The sequence below is a fragment of the Oncorhynchus gorbuscha genome, linkage group LG01 (assembly GCF_021184085.1).
Source record: "Oncorhynchus gorbuscha isolate QuinsamMale2020 ecotype Even-year linkage group LG01, OgorEven_v1.0, whole genome shotgun sequence".
Taxonomy (NCBI): domain Eukaryota; kingdom Metazoa; phylum Chordata; class Actinopteri; order Salmoniformes; family Salmonidae; genus Oncorhynchus; species Oncorhynchus gorbuscha.
In genome coordinates, this window is record NC_060173.1 from 33080964 (window position 1) to 33101888 (window position 20925).

A 20925-nucleotide genomic window follows, 5' to 3' on the forward strand; every position below is an offset into this window, starting at 1 on the left:
AGGACGTCAGGGAATGTCTTCAAAACCGGCCTCAACAGCGAGCTCTATTACCTTCAAGTAAACTTGGGTTTTGCTAGTGCGTTGTGGACAGGGGTGTAATCCCATGACTCCCATACATTTTTTATTTTCATCGCATGACTCCGGATCCAAAGGTCACATGTTCAATCCCAGTGGTAGAAACTTGTTTTTAATTGTTTTATTTAAATCCTATCCCAAACTTTAACCCTTAATTTAACCATACAGAAATGAATGCCTAAACTTACTGTTTTAACCCTATTCAAAACATGAACCTTTAACTTCGAAATTTGACTTTGAGAAATGGAATGATGCTAAGTAGGAGGAGCAACCCAGGGTGTCAAAAACACTTCAAAAATGTACATATGGAGCAACTTTAAATTTGAATTTTAGAGAAATGTCAGAATCTGAAGTCAAATTGGTAAAACTGTAGGTCTTGTTGATGTGTGTGTGTCATGGCCCTGGTTCAGCATTGTGTTGATTTTAGCCTCTCTCTCCGCTCATTCCACTATTGCTGTCTTATTGTCAGAATGTCAGCTCAGCCGATTGCTTCATATCATTAACCAATAATATACCAGCAGCATGTTAATGTTTATTGACCAAGGCTTCTGCGGTCAATTACTAATGAATTGTGAACTTTTTGAGAAGGTTTGGAGGTATCTGGAATCAAGGTAAGACCCAAGTGCAGACTGTGTGAAACAACAATGTTTATTGTAACCACAGGGGCAGGCAAACGACAGGCAGGGGTTGATAATCCAGAGTTGGCGTCCCACCTGGGTGATCCTGACGGACCAGCCGAGACATGGGAGTCGGACGATCCGGCTGAGGCATGGAAGCTCGACGAGCCGGCTGAGGCGTGGGAGCCTGACGAGCTGGCTGAGGCATGACGTGGGATGGGAGCCTGATGAGCCGGCTGAGGCGTCGGAGCCTGACGAGCTGGCTGAGGCATGACGTGGGATGGGAGCCTGATGAGCCGGCTGAGGCATGGGAGCCTGACGAGCTGGCTGAGGCATGACGTGGGATGGGAGCCTGATGAGCCAGCAGATGCATGACGTGGGATGGGAGCCTGATGAGCCGGCTGAGGCATGAGAGCCTGACGAGCATGGGAGCCTGCCGAGCCAACCGAGGCAAAGAAACCTCTTGAGCCAGCTAAGGCGTGGAAACCTGACAAGCCAGCTGAGGCAACCCTGGTTCCTTTGGCGGTGGCACCCGGACCCGACATCACCTACAAAAACAAAAAACTCTCTGATTCTTCAAATATTGGTGTCAGCATTCTGTAAGGATAGACGCATGGAGACGAGAAGCAAGTACATGGAGTGAACATGTAATAATGAACAGACATGAAACAGGACAGGGACAGCATCTGGGCAGGGGAAACAAAAAAACATTAATGCTGACAGGGGGAACAAACTGAGGAACAGACAGATATAGAAGTGGCAATCAACAAAGTAATGGAGTCCAGGTGAGTCCAAAGATGCACTGGTGCGCGTATCGAGGGTGACAGGTGCGCCTAATGATGGGCAGCCTGGTGCCCTCAAGTGCCAGGTAGGGGGAGCGGGAGCAGGCGTGACACATAAAGCTTAAGTTACAAGAATTAACAACCATTACAAAGCATACGTCTAGGCATATAGATCCCAAGGTTAACTTAGAAGACAAAGCATGAACAAAGAGATGCCTTCTAGGCAATTAGAATTAATCATGCAACCTTCCTCCATGGACTGGATACAGAATAAGAGGGAGAACAAAGGAACTTAATTCCATGTATAACATCTGAGGGTGTAACCTTTAAACCCCAAACGAACCCCCATTCACCAATCAAAACATACAAAGTTGACAGTGTAACCTGATGATCAAGGCCCAATCTACACAGGGTATCTCAGCATTTGCAGGCTTGTGTGAGGGATGAGACCCATGTAAATAAGACAGAATTCCTGAGAGGACCATAACACTCTATACAGATACAAGTAAACACGGAGATCATACATCAATATACTGTAGAGAGCATCAGAGTTATCCTCAGTGAACAACGTTCAGATAGACACCAGATATGGATACTATAGTATTACTCATATTCAATGGTCAGTCTCTGGATACTATACCAGAGAGAAACATTTTGACCACTCAGCAAGGCGAAGGGCTGACTAGTCTTTTGGCATTGTCCTCTGTCTTCCAACTCCAGGTGTCAGAGAGCACATAAATTAGGGCAGAACTGACGTGTGTGAGTGAGTGAGACAGAGAGCGACAGAGAGAGAGAGAGAGAGAGAGAGAGAGAGAGAGAGAGAGAGAGAGAGAGAGAGAGAGAGAGAGAGAGAGAGAGAGCAGACGTACACTCTTCAGGTCAGTAGCTGTCCGTTGGAGTGTGTGTCCAGCAATCTGTTGGCCATGCCTCTGTAACCTTGATAATTAGAGACCTGCCCCCTGTTAGGAGCTATAAACACACACACACACGTTACTGACCATATGACAGAGCACTTTCATAGACCGCAATGCAAAATGATGTGTGTGACAACAACTTCTTGTTCTAACTAACTCTCTTGTTTATCTGACTATAATGGCCAGTAGCTTGACCACAGCTAATATTACCTCACAGTTCTTATGAGCCTATCTGTTTACTTCACTGTACTGCCAGTAGCCATATTGACCAAATAGAATGGTTGTAAGTAGCTATCTTGTCTAGGCACACTTCGAAGTACACTCCTTAATGCACTAGCTCCTTCGTGTGAGGGTCCATCCATCACCGGGCTGAGATAGGGCTGAGGACTATGTGTAATGGAGCATGGCTAATGCTATTAGCACTGGGACATGAATGCTCTGTGGGGAATCAAAGACAAGGCGCTCGTTTTGGGGGGGAACACTATCCCAGAGGACCAACTTTCTGCCGCATGAGCAGACCGGCTCTACCTAGGAGGGGGAAGTGTTAGGCTGCAGGATGCCAGCTCTCCTAACACACATACACACACAAAGTATATTTCAAAATGAGGGAAGGGGTCTGCAGGGGTCTCTAGTCCCTTAACAGATCTATATGGAGGAGCTCAAATGCAACGCTGTTGACCAACTCGTCCTCACAACCTCTCAACCCCAGCAGAGAAATAGACTGATAGACTATGTTCTCTCTCTCCCTCTTCATCTATCTTCCTCCCTCTCCCTCCCTAACACTCTCTCCCTCTCTTTCTCTGTCCCTATCCCTCCATCCCTCCATCCCTTTTTCTAAGTCTTTCCACTGTGCTGGGGTCTATGGGGAGAAGCAGGGGACAAAGCTGTTGTGCTGTGGGACCCTTATGGGACACAGCAGCTTTCTGGGCTCTCTGCATACATGCATGCCTAGGGGACAATGAGGCCTTTATTAGGGAGGCCAGCATCTGACACACACACACACACACACACTTGCTTACTGGGAGCTAGGGAATACTGGAGCAATGAGGCTGTAGTCTGTGAGAGCTGTGACTGGCACCAGAGCTGTGTGTGTGTGTGTGTGTGTGTGTGTGTGTGTGTGTGTGTGTGTGTGTGTGTGTGTGTGTGTGTGTGTGTGTGTGTGTGTGTGTGTGTGTGTGTGTGTGTGTGTGTGTGTGTGTGTGTGTGTGTGTGTGTGTGTGTGTGTGTGTGTGTGTGTGTGTGTGTGTGTGTGTAGTGGGGTAATATTCGATACTACATATACCTCACATGCAACCCGTAATAATTAATTAACATCAACAACGTCTATTAAAATGTTTATCTGACTCCAAAAGATAATATAGCAATGTACAACCAGGACTATAGCTGAGTAAGAATAATTTACTATCAAGAAAGGTCTGGGAATTGTCTATCTCAAAGGCAGATATTTAATAACTTTGTACAATGTATGATTAAATTATACAAGTTGCAAGGCAATACTAACATGAACAATACATGAATAATCTAGGCATGATCAGAGAGGGAGACAGAGGTCAAGGGCCTCAAGGGCCCTAAAGCTCTTGGGAGAGGAGCGAGAACGGGAGAGTGTATCTCACCACAGCAGGTCAGGAACAAAAAGAGAAAAACTCAATGAAGCTAAGACCCTTCTATAACATCTGAGTAGTCTCGATTCAAAATCTAAGTTGTTGACCAATTACTTTAAGTTAACTTCCAATCAGATATCAAACCTACAGGCTGTCATCACAAAAGCAACAACAGGTTCACAGAGGTGTGACAGAATGGTGGATGTGGAGAGCAACACAGGCTGGGCCCGCCACTACATCAGTGCGAGTGTGTGTAAGTGTGTGTGTGTGTGTGTGTGTGTGTGTGTGTGTGTGTGTGTGTGTGTGTGTGTGTGTGTGTGTGTGTGTGTGTGTGTGTGTGTGTGTGTGTGTGTGTGTGTGTGTGTGTGTGTGTGTGTGTGTGTGTGTGTGTGTGTGTGTGTGTGTGTGTGTACAGTATGTGCTGTATGTTGTTAGGGGGGTTGTCACCATATGTTGATGCAGAAGTATAGGGAACAAAGCACCAGTCTAACACTGCACATAACCCAGTCATCTTGTCATGCATACAAAACAGACAGGCTGCACAATATACAATAAAGCAGTGATTACATTCCCAATCAAAAATGACTTTGTCTTAAATGCCTCTATACGCTTGGCTAACTTCCCAATACACAGACACAGACCTGTTTACCGAAAGCTCTGGTTCAAATGATCTTGAGGTTTTTGTTTGTACAGCTACGTTGTAAACGCTCATTTATAGGCTAGGATGTAGCAACCTCGTGATTGGTACCGGGGAAATTAGAGTATCATGTAGTAGCATAGACTTATCAATGTCACATTGAGCTGGGGTGAATATAATATGAATGACAGTCATCCAATATGCTGTAACAGAAATAAGGCCATGTTCCTAAAAAATATTATCATCCTCCCTCATCTTAAACGGCACCGACTGCGCTGGTGTGTGTATGTGTGTGTGTGCATAGAGTCATTAGAATGCCATTATGAAAGTGTGCAACTCCTCTTGAACATAACGCAAAGGCACTCCCATGCATGCCTGGGCCTGAGAGAGGGCACTGGCCCCACACACGCAGGCACACACACACACACACACACACACACACACACACACACACACACACACACACACACACACACACACACACACACACACACACACACACACACACACACACACACACACACACACACACACACACACACACACACACACACACACACACACACACACACAGAGAGAGAATGTGTTGGTATTCAGAAGAAGGGTGTGACAGAATGGTGGAGGAGGGAAGGAGAGAGAGTATGAGGGATGGGAGAGAGCCCACTATCCAAACAGTCTCCATCCTATAGCCTGTGTAAGGCTGTGTGACTTAGCGCTGTGGACCTCAGGTAATAGGGCAGGCCAACAGTGTTCCTTGGTTCCCATTGGGAGAGGAAGTGGCTCCCAGCCATATCTGGTTCTATTAATTTAGAGGTTCAGAAAGTATACCCCCTGTGCGGTATCATTTCATTTCCCAGGATCTTATTCTCAACCATAGGTAGCAATATTTTTTTCTCGGGCCATGCTTAATGAATTTAATCTGATCGTATTAGTCATACACATACATCCAAAATGTGTCACTATCTGCTTACATGTTGTTTTTACTACAGGGTTGATGATCTCTCGCTCGCTCTTGCTCTGTCTCTTTCTGTTTGCTCGCTGTGTTGGAGATAAACAGATGTTATTTTAGTAAGCGTGTTAAAGGGGTGAATGGCCAAGTATTCATTTTATCCAATAAAAATGTATCCTTGCCAGATCGATTGTTGTTGCTAGGAGACTGAAGCATCCTCTGGCAAGGGCTGCACGCGCTCTGGTACAGATGTATTTGTTCCCTCTCTCTCTCTCTCGCTCTCTCTCTCTCGCAGTATGACTCCACTGAGGGATCAGGAGTAAGAGAAACTCGTCTCAAGTGCTCAAATAGCTGCAAGATTTGCGCACTTCACATTATAAATAAGGTAAGTCATTAGAATATTTTATCTCTGGACATTGTACTCACAATGTGTCTTTTTTCAAGAACACGTATATGGGCTACGTAGGTAGGAGCTTTTTTGACAGGTAGTTTACATGCGCACGCGAGGGCAACTTCAATTATGTTGTCAACTGTTGACCTAATGACGTAGTAAAATGGAAATGTATCTTGCGGTTTGCATTGCATTTACAGACACGTAACCATATCTGCATCCTTCATCATAATGTGATATGATGTGTGAGTGATAGTATTTGATTAATTCCAGCTCAATTCCTTTCAAGACGAGAGAAAAGTAATTGTCAGACAAACGAAGGTTGAGTTTGAGTTTCAGAATGTCTGTAAAATGGTCATATTGTAGAAAATGAAAGAAAAGTCAGATTTCCGTGCGTCGCAGTAGCAGTGTTTTCTGCAGTGTGGATAAGTTATTTTGGCTGTTACATAATTCGTTACAGACACAATGGACCGAGGATTCCACGAAATCGAAGTAGCATAACAAACGACGTGATAAGTGCTTTCTAACCTCGGTGACACAATATATGGATACAGTAACTGATGAGTTAATACAGGTATGTTTGTGGTTGAAGATTGTATTCCTACAAACTGCGCGCGAACGCATCGATTTACACACCCATCAATCCGCGGTGTGCTCAGCGACTGTGCCCTCCTCGTCCGCAGGTGAGCCCGTGTACTTGTCTTTTCTCCCACGCGGCTCTGGGATTTGATAGCAGGTTGTTTAGGCATGGTGTCGATAAACCCAAATCATGTATGTGACGCTGTACTTATAGTTAAAGGTAGGACAGTTTTCGGTTGCCTCTATGTTTCTCTTCTGTCTCTCAGGACCCTCCTGACTGACAGACTTGGCGTTTACGTGTGTGCGTGCGGGCGTGAGGGAGTGAGTGTTTGTGTGTTTCTCTCTCTCTCCTGACTTGTCTATGTGTGTCACTGGGTGTCTCTCCTAAAAGCCTGAAAAGGCTCTTTCAGATCACAGAGCTTTACCTGGCTCTCCTGAGTGCATTGCTGTGTGTGTGTGTGTGTGTGTGTGTGTGTGTGTGTGTGTGTGTGTGTGTGTGTGTGTGTGTGTGTGTGTGTGTGTGTGTGTGTGTGTGTGTGTGTGTGTGTGTGTGTGTGTGTGTGTGTGTGTGTGTGTGTGTGTGTGTGTGTGTGTGTGTGTGTGTGTACATGCATGCATACATGCTTGTCTGAGAGTGTGTGTGTGTTTGGATATGTGCATCTGTATGGTACAGTCTGTGTGTATGCGAAGATACCTCATTTATTCCCCCACTGTCTGTTTAGAATTAAATATGTGTGTTTGTTGTCTGTTGTTTACAGCTTTGCCTCCATCAATCAGTTACTATTATACATCTATCACGATGAAAAGTAGTAGGCTAGTTTAAATATAGCACTATTATAAATCAAGCAGCTCACAGTGCATAGGCCTAAATTATTATTGTCAATAGCCTAGCTAATGAGTGAAAAGTAATTACAATCTGGAAAACAAACTACACAGTGGGTTGCTTAAAGAAAGAGAGAGAATGATTGTGTGTGTGTGTGTGTGTGTGTGTGTGTGTGTGTGTGTGTGTGTGTGTGTGTGTGTGTGTGTGTGTGTGTGTGTGTGTGTGTGTGTGTGTGTGTGTGTGTGTGTGTGTGTGTGTGTGTGTGTGTGTGTGTGTGTGTGTGTGTGTGTGTGTGTGTGTGTGCAGGTAAAGACACAATATTGCTGTACATGTGTGTGAATGGATATGGCCTTGTGGTTTGTATAGGCTATGTGTTGGTGTAGATATGTGTAGATGATACGTGTGCGTTCCTGCATGGCCTTCTAGACTCTATTTTTCATGCAGAGCTGTACTCTGTGGGATGAATGCAGTACAGAGCCTCCATCACATCATTAGCAGTTCAACAGCACTCTCTTTACTCAGCACAGGGAAATAAGCCCTCTCAACTGGCTGTTTCTCTCTATGTGTGTGTGCATGTCTGTGTCTGTCTGTGTCTGTGTCTGTGTGTGCATGCGTTTGTCTGTGCGTCCATCTGTTCTTCTGTCAGTCCTCACAGACCATCAGTCAGTCTCTTCATGCAGTAGCCAAACATGATAAGAAAGAGGGTTTGGGAATTGACATAAACAGCATGCGCAAGTTAACAAATCACCGGACTGTTGCTGTCTGTCACCTGTAGCACAGACAATGGTGCTTTTGTTGCTTTTTCTATGATTGTGAAAATGTATTCATATGGGGCCCATGTAGTCCAGATGTAGCGATGTTTTAATGAACTGATCTATGAGGATGTTATGTTTGTTGAATGAGTCTGGAAGGCCATTTACAGTAAGCTTTTATTGACTCACAGCTCAGTCTACAATCATGGTAATAACTCTGACTGTTCATAATCTAATGATGTCAGTGATTCATGTACAGGACGATAACTCATCTGATACAGCTTGTAGGTGCAGTATAGAGTTATGCTTCTCTAGTGTAATGTGTGTGTTTGTATTTGGACAGTGGTGGGGGGGTCCTGCATTTCTGCTACAGTTGATGTGTCCCTGTAACAATCTCACACCGTTCTGCTCTGTTGAAGAAACAGGAGAGACTACAGACTGCTGCATGTAGCTCATAAACACACACACTCTATCTCTGTGGTGTGAGGTAGTGAAAGGGCAGTGGGATACTGGTGAGTCTGAGAGAGAGATCAGGTCGGTTAATAAATTATGAGGCTGAGAGAGAGAGAGAGGGGGAGAGAGGGATAGAGGGAGAGAGGGATAGAGGGAGAGAGGGAGAGGAGGAGAGAGACAGAGAGAGAGAGAGAGAGAGAGAGAGAGAGAGAGAGAGAGAGAGAGAGAGAGAGAGAGAGAGAGAGAGAGAGAGAGAGAGAGAGAGAGAGAGAGAGAGAGAGAGAGAGAGAGAGAAGAGAGAGAGAGGGGATGGTGAGAAAGATGCTCTGTGCTCACTGGCTGTACTGGGTCTACTAACTAGAGGGTACCCAACAGGGGAACGAACACACACACACCAGTGTTAATTTTGGCACTCTTTTTTATATATAGTCTAATCTTAGTTATTTTGACTAAAATAGTCTTAGTCACATTTTTGTCATTTGAATAATGATTTAGTCTAGTTATTGTTAAATTTCCAAAAACAGTGGGACCATTTTAGTCAATGAAATGAAATTAAATGAAGTGGGACCAAATCACCATTATGCGAGTCACAAGCAAGTCTCAAGTCACAACGTCCAAGTCTCAAGTCAAGTCCCAAGTAGAATGGGTTGAGTCTTGAATCAAGTTGTGCATTCCAAGATCAAGTCAAGCCCAGTCGAGTCACAAGTTTTTTTCAAGTCAAGTCAAGTAAAAAAACATGACTATGACTTGATAAACTATACATCTTTGTCTATTTATTGAGGCTACCAGACAACCCTTTTCATTATTTTGTCGACAACCCATTTTGATTATGGAATAATTCATTCCAAATGCTAGCTTCATAAGTAAATTATATATTTCAAGCAATTTTGACTTACCAAAAAGCAAGTAGGCCTATGCTAGTAATTGCTGCTTGATGCCTCATTGCTGGTGAGCTTGCGAAGTAAACGGTTCATATTCTTGATCGCCAAATCATTTTTGGAGTGACAGATGCATATTCATTTATGGCAATCCCCTATCCCTACAATTTGACGTTTGCGCTGCACCCCATCCTATAGATGTACAGCAAATCAGCAATATGTTCACTAGCTGTGAATTTCAAACCTTTTGACCTCCTACACCAAAAACGAGTGATTCAAAGCTTGCACATGCACGCGTTTACAATCGATGCGCAAATGTAGCCTGTCATTACAGCCATAAAACGGTGATGCATTTTCAAAACGCAAGATACAGAAATAAAGTGTGTTTTACACCTGCATTTGGAGCTGAAAGTCATCCTGTTAGCAGTCTATTTCAACTAGGGACATCATGTCACATTGTCACTTCTCTGGAGTCCAGCGCAAGCAGGATCATACGGTTTACATCGGAGATTACAGAATCAGATGGAAAGCATGATCTGTCTAGAGCGTTTTTCTTCCTCACAAATATTGCAATTAATTCACTAGAATATGTTACATCTTCAAGTGTTGAAGGTAGTGCGATGTTACATATATCATTAGACATATAGCCAGTACCACGTATATAATTATAACCCAACCAAACTAGGCCTATCTGCAATATGAAAATGATCAATGACGTCACCAGATAGCCTATTGTTGTGGCAAAGATGCGTCCGTAGCAGATTGCTAAACGGTACTTTATATGGATAACATGAACGTAAGTAGGCTACTCTGTTTTTGATAGGCAAAACCGGAGAAAATGTAACAACTTTCTGGTCGCTAATCTGGATATGTGAGCTCGCCTTTGCGCACCAATGCTGATGACTGGCAACTCTTTGGCTCTCAAGCATAGATTAGATGTTTTTTAAACAATACTTTGGTGCAATGACATAAGCCCATGTTAGTGACCAGATTGAATAAGCAAAGGTATAAATACAAAATACAAATGGAAGGCTATATTTTTTAAATTCAGTTTCACACTCCCAAAACGTTCTCTCTGCACTAGTTTACCAGAGCTGTGTTGATTGACAGTTTCCAGGTCCAATCAGAGGTAATTTCATGTCATCAGTCTCAAGTCAAATTCAAGTTCTGAGTCTTTTGGTTGTGTGACTTGAGTCAGACTCAAATCCAAGTCGTGTGCCTCGATTCCACACCTCTGTTAAATGCCCTTTCATTTTAGTCACATTTTAGTCACATCAGTGAAAAGTGTGTGGGAACGTGAGCTGGGCTTAGACCGTCGTGAGACAGGTTAGTTTTACCCTAGTGGGTGAGGGCCTTATAAGTCCGTGATGCCCATTTAACACAGGAGATGTGTTGATAGAATTTCGGTAGCATATTCCTCAGATTTACTTTATTAAAGTCCCCAGCTATAATACATTTGGCTTAAGGACATGCGGTTTCCAGGGCAGCAGCTAGCCTAGCAGGTAGCCTTGTGGTTAAGAGCGTTGGGCCAGTAACTGAAAGATCACTGGTTTGAGTCCCTGATGCCGGAATCGCCTTATTAACCTATAGTAAACATAAATCACTGACTTCCATGTGACCAAACATGCATAGCCTTGTCCTACCAACATATGTTCTGTGTAACATTCTATTCTCTTCCCAATAGCAGAAATATGACAAACATATTTAAAAAATATATAAGAACTATCTGGCCATGTAAATTCTTAACTCATCCTACACAGGTATTGCACATTACATACAAAACAAACAGACATACACAAGCTCAGAGAGAGCGAGAGAGGCACAATCACCAGATGGTGCTGCAAAGTATTGGCAAAGTAGTCTGGGTTGCACCTCCGTCTGTTGGTTGTGTCATTGCCCTTGACGTTCCACAGACCCTGCAGACACATTGATGTAATCAAGTCACTAAAAGTTGAGTCCAAATCGAGTCCCAAGTCCCATATGTCCGAGTCTGAGTCACCAATGGTCCCTATGGCTGAAGTCTGAGTCCCAGTGCTTGAGTCCTGGTCCAAGTGTTCAAGTCTGAGTCACTGGATCCACATTAACTCAAAATAAAGTTATTTACCAAGTCAGATATAGTGTAGTGGCAAGAGGAATTTAGTCAATCAATTTCATGAATGAAGCTGACATTATTCCTTATTCCGAGAGGAATTTCTATTCTACATTTACGTAACATTTGTGTAATTTATCTAACGCTCTTTTCCAGAGCGACGTACAGTTAGTGCATTTATGTTAAGATAGCTACAGTAGGTGAGACAACCACATATCACAGTTGTGGGAAGTACATTTTTCCTCAATAAGGAAAACATTGCGTCCTGCTGAACACGGCCCCAGGTTGTTAGCTATAGCTAACTCATGAGGTAACATGAACAAGGTGTCGCCTTAACAAATGGCCAAAGGTCTTGTCTGCAAGTAGCCTAGTTTTAGAACAGCCCTCGATATGCTTTATGAATGTAAAATGCAGCCGGCCAAAGCACAATAGAAATGCAGTGGGGGAAGCGAGACTACAAATTCAAAGTCAGACTACTTTTCTATAGTCAAGGGAGAGAAAAGCATTGATAGACTGTTGTTTAACTAATAAAATAAAATCAAAGTTTATAGGTCGCATATACAGATTTGCAGATGTTACCGCACGTGCAGCAAAATGCTTGTGTTTCTAGCTCCAACAGTGTAGTCGTACCTAGCAATACAAAACAATACACACAAAATCCCCATTTTTAAATAAAGAAAGTAATAAATATCAGAATGTCAGATAATGGTATATGGTGTGTATAGACAGCATGAACCGTATTCGAATAGAAAATGTTTGTACAGCAGTAGTTATATAGGATGAGCCTTATCTAGAGTACAGTATACACAGTACATGTGAAGTGGGTAAAACAGTATGTAAACATTATTAAAGTGACCAGTGATTGCTTGTCTATGTACATAGGGCAGCAGTCTCTAAGGTGCACGGTAGAGTAGTGGGTGGTAGCCGGCTAGTAATAGTAACTAAGTTTCAGGGCAGGGTACTGGGCAGGGTAGAGTCTCTGTCCAAACTTTGATGTACCTATACTGTCTCCGCCTTCTAGATGGTAGCGGGGTGAACATGCCGTAGCTCGGGTGGCTGAGGTCCTTGATGATCTTCTTGGCCTTCCTCTGACAGCGGGTGCTGTAGTGGGCAGGCAGTGGGCCCGCGCTAATGCTTTGGGCTGACCGCACCACCCTCAGAAAAGCCCTGCAATTGCCGACTGTGAAATTGCCATACCAGGTGGTGTTACATCCCCACAGCATGTTCTCAATGGTGCATCTGTAGAAGTTTGTGAGGGTCTTATGGGCCAAGCCAAATTTCTTCAGCCTTCTGAGTGCCTCTTCACACTCAGAAGGCTGAAGAAATTTGGGTGGGTGAGGGCCTTATAAGTCCGTGATGCCCATTTAATACAGGAGATGTGTTGATAGAATTTCGGTAGCATATTCCTCAGATTTACTTTATTAAAGTCCCCAGCTATAATACATTTGGCTTAAGGACATGCGGTTTCCAGGGCAGCAGCTAGCCTAGCAGGTAGCCTTGTGGTTAAGAGCGTTGGGCCAGTAACTGAAAGATCACTGGTTTGAGTCCCTGAGCTGGCAAGTTGGAAAAAATCTGCAGTTCTGTGTCACGTTCTGACCTTTGTTTTGTATTTATTTAGTATGGTCAGGGCGTGAGTTGGGGTGTATTTTTCTATGTTGGGGTTTTGAGTTCAGCCTAGTATGGTTCTCAATCAGAGGCAGGTATCGTTAGTTGTCTCTGATTGAGAATCATACTTAGGTAGCCTGGGTTTCACTTTTGAGTGGTGGGTGTTTGTTTCCATTTGAGTGTTTGTTGCCACACGGTACTGTTTCGGTTTCAGTCATTTCACAATTATTGTTTTGTAGTGTTCAGTTTATGTCTTTAAATAAACATTATGGACACTCAGCCAGGAGCCGCCAGAGCCGTCAGTCAGCCAGGAGCCGCCAGAGCAGTCAGTCAGCCAGGAGCCGCCAGAGCCGTCAGTCAGCCAGGACCTGCCAGAGCCGTCAGTCAGCCAGGACCTGCCAGAGCCGTCAGTCAGCCAGGAGATGCCAGAGCAGTCAGTCAGCCAGGAGCTGCCAGAGCCGTCAGTCAGCCAGCCAGGACCTGCCAGAGCCGTCAGTCAGCCAGGACCTGCCAGAGCCGTCAGTCAGCCAGGAGATGCCAGAGCCGTCAGTCAGCCAGGAGCTGCCAGAGCCGTCAGCCAGCCAGGAGCTGCCAGAGCCGTCAGCCAGCCAGGAACTGCCAGAGCCGCCTGTCACGCCAGCGATGCCGGAATCGCCCTTCACATGTTTTTTTTCTGGGTCTATTTAGTCAGTTATAGTCTCGTCAATTGGCACTGAAAAATAGGTGTTTGATGAATATTTGAGTTTTGTTGACAAAATGATGCCTGACACACACACAAACACAGGCAAACACACACAGCCAGGGGCACTAGCAGGCAACTTGTCTTGGAGATTAGCATGCAGTGATAGCCAAACACCATCTCTCCTCTCCTTCCACCAACCCCCTGTCCTTTCACTCCCGGACTGAACCCGTCACACAGTCAGTGTCCTGACTACGCTTCAGGCAATGTCCTACTACAGAAACAGGGCTTAGTGGTCTACAGATGACCCAGGTTTAAATCTACAGCCTTTGAATTCATTTGATGACATTTTTTCTTACACTAGTATAATGGGATAACTATGTACACGATGGCACCCCCAACTATATAATTACTACTCATACATCCATATAACCAAATAGGACTGTATTGCACCACTGGATGAAGGTGATAGGGTATGGATGTTAGAGCTGATTCCATTCTATTACTTCAAATTCTCTGGCTGTGACCTGTGACCCGCAGGGAGCTGACTGTGCGGCCTGATCGTTACTCTAATAAGCCCTGCTCTGTGTGGGGGTCAGCAGGGCGTTAAGGACCACAGCACAAATGATGGATTATTGATTATGATTGGTAAATAGTGACATATGATGTGCATTATAACTATGAATCCTTATTAGACAAATCTGATGACATACTGCACTGGTATTGCATCAGTTATAGTAGTAGTGGTGGATGTACCATCGAGTCACTAAATCTATAGTCTATAGTTTGACCCGTAGGTGAAACCCCAGACAGCTTTGGGTTGATTTGGTCTTTACATCTGAAGTGTTTTGGTTCACTTGCAATCACAATTCTTTTTATGACCTGAGATTCAAATTGTAAAATCGTATCTTGCCTCATGGCAAAATGTGTGGAATTGTAGCAAACCCCATGTCAAAATGTGTAGAATTGCATGAAATTAACTCTAAAACTTTCTCTCCACTGTCAAGAGGGGGGTTGCAAACATGTTTTGCTTGCAATGTGTTGAAGGGATGTGGGTGCGCTGACAGGTGTAGAAAATCGTGGACACAGCCATGCAATCTCCATAGACGAACTTTGGCAGTACAATGGGCCTTACTGAAGAGCTCAGTGACTTTCAACGTGGCACCGTCATAGGATTCCACCAACAAGTCAGTTTATCAAATGTCTGCCCTGCTAGAGCTGCCCCGATCAACTTTAAGTGCTGTTATTGTGAAGTGGAAACGTCTTGGAGCAACAACTTCTTAGGTAGGCCATACATGTTTACAGAACAGGACCGCTGAAGCACCTGTAGAGTGTAAAAATCGCCTGTCCTCGGTTGCAACACTCACTACCAAGTTCCGAACTGCCTCGAAGCAACATCAACGCAAAAACTGTTCGTCAGGAGTTTCATGAAATGGGTTTCCATGACCAAACAGCTGCACACAAGCCTAAGATCACCATGCGCAATGCCAAGCATCAGCTGTAGGGGTGTAAAGCTCACTGCCATTGGACTCTGGAGCAATGGAAACATGTTCTCTGGAGTGATGAATCACTCTTCACCATATGGCAGTCTGACGAACGAATCTGGGTTTGGCAGATGCCAGGAGAACACTACCTGCCCCAATGCATAGTGCCAACTGTAAAGTTTGGTGGAAGAGGAATAATGGTCTGGGGCTGTTTTTCATGTTTTGCGCTTAGCCCCTTCGTCCCAAATGAAGGGAAATCTTAATGCTGTAGCATACAATGACATTACAGATGATTCGATCAAATCAAATTGTATTAGTCACATGGGGCGGCAGGGTAGCCTAGTGGTTAGAGTGTTGGACTAGTAACCGAAAGGTTGCAAATTCGAATCCCCAAGCTGACAAGGTACAAATCTGTCGTTCTGCCCCTGAACAGGCAGTTAACCCACTGTTCCTAGGCCGTCATTGAAAATAAGAATTTGTTCTTAACTGACTTGCCTAGTAAAAAATTGTTTAACAAAAATCTACTGAATAGAACAGGTGTAGACTTTACCAACAATGCAGTTTAAAAAATACAGATAAGAATAAGAAATAAAAGTAACAAGAAATTAAAGAGCTTCCAACTTTTTGGGAAGGCCCTTTCCTGTTTCAGCATGTCAATGCCCCTGTGCACAATGCCCCTGGGCTGTTAAGGACATAGCTACATTTTAGTCATTTAACAGACACTCTTATCCAAAGCAATTAGGGTGCCAATTAGGGCACATTGACAGATTTTTCAGCTTAGTTGTCTCAGGGATTTGAACCAGTGACTTTTCATTTACTGGCCCGATGCTCTTAACCGCTAGTCTAAACTGACTTACTGTGCTTACTGAGCTACTCCTAGAGTCTTTAGACCAAGTGGGATGGGTTGGTGTTGAATCATTTTAGGGGTGTGTGTAGTGTGCTGGTGTGTGTTTAACTGTACCTCTCTGTCCTATTTATGGATTGACAGTCTTTCCTCCCTAAAACACACTCTGTAAATAATGAATGAACTGTCCATCTCACCCAATACACAGGCAGGAGTATGTCTGGAATACCAAACACGCACGCGCGCGCGCACACACACACACACACACACACACACACACACACACACACACACACACACACACACACACACACACACACACACACACACACACACACACACACACACACACACACACACACACACACACACACACACACACACACACACACACAAACTTAACCTCAAAAATTATTTGTGCAGGTCTCTATTAAATATACCACATAGTGTGAACTGTTTATGTATCTGCTACCTAGAGAGATGGAGAGAGAGAGAGAGTTTGAGTTTTTATAAAACCTTTATTTTTTACTCAAGTGTTAACATAAATAATGACACACTGCCTTTTCAGAAATGAAACAACAAATGTAATTCCTAAACAAAAATAAATACATAACATATACATTCAACTTATTTCAAAAAATAATTTCCCCTCCTCTACAAAACAAAGCGCTCCTTCGTAGGCCCACTTCTCCTCAAATAATAAGAGATCTTTTACAGCTCAAAAGAACTCAAAATCTACTTTTATTCTTGCTTTCACTAATCCTTTAAAAACACATCTTACATCCTGCCCATATCCCGTTTCTATCTTATGTTTCCTACTCAGAAAAATTGACATCTTAGCTTGTCCCAATTTTTTTTAAAACATTTGACATTTTCTTTTCTGTTGTTTACTATATTGAAACCCCAAAATAAAAACAGTGTCATTGAAAAACTCCCCTACAACTTTAAACAAAGATTCCAGCATTTCCAATAGAGGTTTTATCCTCTCACACTCCATAAAACAGTGAAAAATGGGTTCTCTTATATTACAAAAAGGACATCCATCGCTAACATCTGAGTTAATAACAGATACAAAAGCATTAACTGCAATGATGCCATGTAAAACCCTCCATTGCATATCACCAGTACCAATCCTTTCCGACCTCATCCCCAAATGTTCTGCCACCCGTCTTCCATCCATTAAAGCGGGCCCAGCCATGGCCATTAACTGTTTTAAGGTGATTATTTTCCCCTTCACCAGAATCTTGGAGAAATGTGGAACAGCTGCAGTTGTACAATCCAGTCTTGCCCCATACACCAGAGGTTCCTCCAACAGCCAATGCACTGACTCCGCTGAAGTTCATCTGGACACCTTCATTATGCTCCACACTCTGAGAAGGCCTCTGTAAAACGGAGGTACTCTCTCCCTAGAAATCTGGCTACTGTCAACCAGAAATAAAGCCTTCTTTAAACATAATCCTCCAACCCGCTGTAATATAAGACCTGCCACCCCTCTCCACACCATATTTTCCGGTCCATAAAGCAACCTTTGAATAAACTGAAACCGGAAAGCAGCAGCCCTACTAGCAAGATGTACAAGACCTTGTCCCCCCTCCTCTTTTGACAAATACAAAACACTTTGTGGAACCCAGTGATATTTATCCCAAAATAAATCCACAATAATTGCCTGTATCTTAGCCAGAAGGCCAGATGGTGGTTCTAAAACTGACAACCGATGCCACAGTGCAGAGGCAACCACATTATTAACTATAATAGTGCGCCCCCTATATGACATATGAGATAGTAACCAACGCCATCTCCTCATCCTCCCTTCCACCATTTCAACCACCCCACTCCAATTTTTTTCCATAGTCCCCTCATCTCCTAGGTACACTCCAAGATACTTAAAACCTCCCTTACACCATTCTAGCCCCCCTGGCAAAGCCATGATCCCTCCAGACCATTCTCCAATCTGTAAAGCACAACTCTTTTCCCAATTTACCTTTGCATAGGATATTCCCCTAAAACGATCAACCATTAGACTCAAGCTATCCACCTCCGCTTGATTTTTCACTAACACAACTATATCATCAGCATAGGCTGAGAGACGAATAGGAGGAATATCCTCTGAAAGGCACACCCCTGCAATGCAACTTCTAATGCTATTTAGTAGTGGCTCTATAGCAATGGCATATAACATTCCTGACAAAGAACATCCCTGCCTAATACCTCTACACACTTTAAAAGGAGCACTCAAACCACTGTTAACTTTCAATACACTTTCAATGTCACCATATATCACCTTTATCATGGCAATAAAACCAGAGCTGAACCCAAACGCCTCAAACGTGTGCCATAAATATTGATGTTCAACTCGGTCAAATGCCTTTTCCTGATCAATTGAAATTAGACCAGCATCCAACCCAATAGCCCTAGAGACGTCCAAAAAATCACGAATCAGAGAAATGTTATCCCCTATCTGCCTGCCAGGAACACAGTAGGACTGATCCGTATGTATGATTTGCCCCATCACCTCCCGCAGCCTGTTGGACAAAGCCTTTGACAATATCTTATAATCAGTGCACAATAAAGCCAACGGCCTCCAGTTCTTCACCTCCCTCGGTTCACCCTTTTTGGGCAGTAGGTTGAGGACAGCCCTTCTGCAGCTTATTGGTAGTAACCCTCTGGTTAAACTATCATTAACTACTTCTAACCAATCCTCTCCCAACATAGCCCAAAAAGACTTAAAGTAGTCAACGGGAAGCCCATCGATGCCTGGTGCCCTTCCATTTTCCATGCCTTTTAATGCAGTGTATAAATCAAGCAAAGACAATGGTTGCTCAAGCTGTGTCAAACTGCTGTGTCACTGTTTTATCCTCTGTACTCACACTTGTAGAGCTCAGCATAGAACTCTACTGCCCTCTTTCTAATTTCACTAGGACTAGTGAGCTCTTGTCCAACAGCTGATTTGAGACAATTAATAATTTTTCTTTGTCCATTCTTTTTCTCTAAACCAAAGAAAAATTTGGATGAGGCATCCATTTCAGATATTCCCTGAAACTTACTTCTCACCAGTGCCCCCTGTGCTCTGATACCCAGCAGGTCTGCCAATGCAGCTTTTCTCCTCTTGAGGGCCTGAGTATGGCCTCGATCTCCTGTGGTCTCAACCAACGTCATGAGTTCCACTATTTCAATCTCTAGGGCTTTCATTGATCTGGTGATATCCTTGGTGACATTCCTCGTGTATTGATTACAAAATTGTTGAATCTGGATTTTCCCTATATCCCACCACTGTTGAAGGGATACAAAACTGGCCTTTTGAGACCTCCACCTCTCCCAGAAAAAACTGAAACAGTTCCTGAAGTGAGCATCACTCAATAAAGTTATATTAAAATGCCAGTATGCGCTTTTGGGTTTTACATCGTTAATGAACACCACCTCTGTTATTAAACAATGATCAGAAAATCCCACTGGTGTTATCACACTTGATTTACAGACCTGAGATTGATGCTCAAAAACATAAAACCTATCTAACCTGGCCATAGAGATGATGTTCTCTCTCACATGCGCCCAGGTGTACTGTCTTGTTCCTCCATGTTGACTCCGCCAAATATCACACAGTTCATGTGTTACAATGAGACGTTTTAAAAAAGTCCTTGAGGCTATATGAGGTTCTTGGTGATTTCTATCTAAATCGCTAACTGTGCAGTTAAAATCCCCAGCAATAAATAAATAATCTTCTTTGCTACATTTCTCAATGGTATTTGATAATGTCTCTAAAAAACATACCCTCTCAACTGTCACCACTGGGTCATATACATTTATCAGACACATAGTGATGTTTTCATACCTTGCTCTAACTTTTAATAACCTCCCCTCAACTACCTCTTCAACCTCATATGACAAAGGCAAAAACCCTTTGAGAACAAGATAACCACACCCCCACTTTTTGAGTTTTTATGACTACACACCACTGTCCCCCCCACTCCTGTTGCCACATAACTTCATTTTCCAAATTACTATGCGTTTCTTGTAGAAAATGTATGTCACTTCCCTTTCCCCTAATTAACTCATACACCATGGCTCTTTTTTTAACATCTCTTGCCCCATTTACGTTTAAAGAAGAAATCTTAAAACTGCTCATGGATGCAAAAAATATACAGAGGAAGATACAACCACCACATCTCTTTACAGAGTTAAAACTGCAACTGAACTCTTTCATTTTCTTTAGAATTTACATCACTTATCACTCTCGTGACCACTTTCTTGAGTCTAGCAATTTCAGGGCTTTTCAAACTTCCCCTTGTAATTTTTGACATCAGAAACTTTGCTGATTCAATAAACAATTCACGTTCAGGGAAAAAAATCAGTTACATTGTAATCCTGCATATATTTTTTCCCTTTTGTCAACTTCAGAAATTGACGTATCCTCTCGATCCCATACCTCCCTTCCACCCCATTTATCTCACTATATTGTTGTGACGTGTCAGATGACTCACTCTCGCTATCCTCCCCAGAAGAAAACTCCACCATCTCTACAACTTGTTCATCTTCAACTGATTTATCAATCTCTACCTTTCTCTTAGAATTAGACCCTTCACCACCCCTTAAATTCTTCCTTTTACTCCTCGGTATTTTGAAAACATCCGCTTCCTTTTCCGTTATTTCAATCTCCTCTTCAGTTCATCTCCGTCCTTTTTTTAAATCATATGCACTTGTCTCCTATGAGACACGACATGTTTCAACAACGGAGATTTGCATCCAAAAAGAACCTTCTTTATTGTAGATACGATT

General features: G+C 43.3%; 1 protein-coding gene across 4 annotated transcripts in view; it reads left to right on the forward strand.

Moving 5' to 3' along the window:
- The first annotated feature begins 5865 nt into the window (after positions 1-5865).
- LOC124036234 (metabotropic glutamate receptor 3-like) overlaps positions 5866-20925 on the forward strand; it is a 71263-nt gene continuing 56203 nt past the window's right edge. Inside the window, exon 1 of one of the 4 annotated variants that reach the window (XM_046350553.1) lies at positions 5866-5960. The gene's annotated coding sequence lies outside the window, so the exon portion shown is untranslated. Of the gene's footprint in view, positions 5961-6403; positions 6650-20925 lie in introns of those variants that run through there. The other 3 variants (XM_046350535.1, XM_046350545.1, XM_046350560.1) reach the window with 3 other exon arrangements.